The sequence below is a fragment of the Heptranchias perlo genome, chromosome 35 (genome assembly GCF_035084215.1).
Source record: "Heptranchias perlo isolate sHepPer1 chromosome 35, sHepPer1.hap1, whole genome shotgun sequence".
NCBI classification, from domain to species: Eukaryota; Metazoa; Chordata; class Chondrichthyes; order Hexanchiformes; family Hexanchidae; genus Heptranchias; species Heptranchias perlo.
This window is the reverse complement of record NC_090359.1, coordinates 8578587-8580902: the sequence shown is the minus strand read 5'-3', so window position 1 is coordinate 8580902 and position 2316 is coordinate 8578587. Positions and strand designations below refer to the sequence as shown.

Below are 2316 nucleotides of genomic sequence, written 5' to 3'. Positions count from 1 at the left end.
GAGCTGCGCTGAGCAGATTGAAACAGAAGCAGTGACGAGGGAAGCGATAGATTTGACAGTGGCTGTGTGATTGGCTGAGCATCGATTCTTAGCAGAGGGGAAAGGATGGAAGCTGAAGGTGTGGATGAGGAAGGGCCGATTCAAAGTGGCAGTTTGGAATTGTCCAATTCTTGCAGTTTTGCTGATGGGAGAGGTTTGGCAGGAGCCTCGAAAGGTCGTGCTGAGAAAAGGTCCAAATGTCTGTGAATGGTGGTTGCTGGCTGAGCTCAACAGTGGGTTCCATGGTGTAATGGTAAGCACTCTAGACTCTGAATCTAGCGATCCGAGTTCAAATCTCGGTGGAATCTGTCTTATTTTCGTCCCATTGGCTTGCAACTGTGGGGCTCAAAAATATCATGTCCCTCGAAACCAATCCCTGTTGCTGTTAATTTCGCTTCCTCAATCAATGAGGGTGCAGCTGCCTCTATCGATTTCAGGTCATCAGCTCAATCGCTCTTTTGCTTTCCCAAAAAAAAACGGAAGAGAAAGTTGTTTTTTTGTGTAATGCTGAGTTTCACTGCAGCAAAGAATGGTGATTGCTGAACGTTTCATTGCAATCTGCATTCAGCAGGCAAACATGTAGAAATTCAAAGCATTGTTTCTTGAAAGGCAGGCATTGCTCGGATCGTGTCCTCGGGCAAAGTGGACATTTTCAAGAAGTCGCAGTTCTGCTGATGGGAAAGGTTTGCCGGTAGCCTCGAGGGTTCAGTGATGTCGCATTCTGGCAGTGCTCAGGAAAGAGCCAAGTGTCTTTGGCTGGTTTGTGCTAGCTGAAGTAATGAATGAGTTCGTCGTGCAACGGTGAACATTAATGACTTAGACTCCAGCGATTCAAATCTCGATTCAGCCTCGAATGTTGTCCCAATCGTTTGCAACTTAAGGACAAACAATTAAAAGGCACCTGGAATCCAATCCCTGTTGGTGGAGAGTTCGCAGCTTCGATCACTGAAGATCGAGGTCTTTTATTTTTACTCCAAATATTATGCATCAGTGGCTTGCAATGTTTATACACTGATTATCCAACTAAGCGAGCTGAAAGTATGGATGTAAAAGGGCCAAGCCAAAGTGGCAGGTTGGAATTGACCAGTGCTTGCAGTTTTGCTGATGGGAGAGGTTTGCCAGCAGCATCGAGCAGTCAGTCACGCGGCGCCATGGCAATCCTGATAAAGCAACGAAGTGTCTTCCATGGGAGGGGGCCAACCTTGGTAATGAGTGGGTTTCATGGTGTAATGGTGCGCACTCTGGACGTTGAATCCAGCGATCGGAAATCAAATCTCGATGGAACCTCAACCTTTGTCCCATTCGTTTCTTACTTTTGGGCAAACAAATAAAAGACACCTGGAATCCCATCCCTGTTGGTGGGCAGTTCGCAGCCTCAATCAATGAGGATCGAGCTCCTTGTATAAATTTGGCCTTTTTGTTAAAGGCAAATCGTGTTTAACTAACTTGATAGAGTTTTTGATGAGGTAACAGAGAGGTTAGATGAGGGCAATACGATTGATGTGGTGTATATAGAGTTTCAAAAGGCGTTTTATAAAGTGCCGTATAATAGGCTTGTCATCAAGATTGATCCCCATGGAATCAAAGGAGCAGTAGCAGCATGGATACAAAAATGTCTCAGTGACAGGAACCAGAGAGTAGTGATGAACGGTTGTTTTTCGGACTGGAAGGAGGTGTAGAGTGGTGTTCCCCAGATGTCGGTGTGATCACCACTGCCCTTATCGATATATATTAATAACTTGGACTTGGGTGTAGGGAGCACAATTTCAAAATTTTCAGATGACACAAACCTTGGAAGTGTAGTGAACAGTGAGGAGGATAGTGATAAACTTCAAGTGGATATAGACAGGCAGGTGGAATGGGCGAACATGTGGTAGGTGAAATTTAACGCAGAAAAATGCGAAGTGATACATTTCGGTCGGAAGAACGAGGAGAAGCAATATAAACTAGAGGGCACAATTCTAAATGGGGTATAAGAACAGAGAGATCTGGGGGTACATGTACAGAAATGGTTGAATATGGCAGCGTAGGTTAAGAACGCGGTTAAAAAAACATACGGGATCCTGGGCGTTATAAAAAAAGGCATTGAGTACAAAAGCAAGGAAGTCATGATGAACCTTGAAAAGAAACTGGTTCGACCACAACTGGAGTATTGTGTCCAGTTCTGGGCACCGCAAGTCAAGTGGGATGTGAAGGCCGAAGAGAGAGTGCAGAGGGCATTGGATTGATTCCAGCGATGAGCGACTTTAGTCATGTGGATTGACTGGAGAAGCTGGG

At 45.3% G+C, this 2316-nt stretch overlaps 1 non-coding gene across 1 annotated transcript; it reads left to right on the top strand.

Moving 5' to 3' along the window:
- Positions 1-275: 275 nt before the first annotated feature.
- Positions 276-347, top strand: trnaq-cug (transfer RNA glutamine (anticodon CUG)). The gene has a single exon. It is a non-coding gene; the product is annotated as a tRNA-Gln (tRNA).
- Positions 348-2316: the final 1969 nt, after the last annotated feature.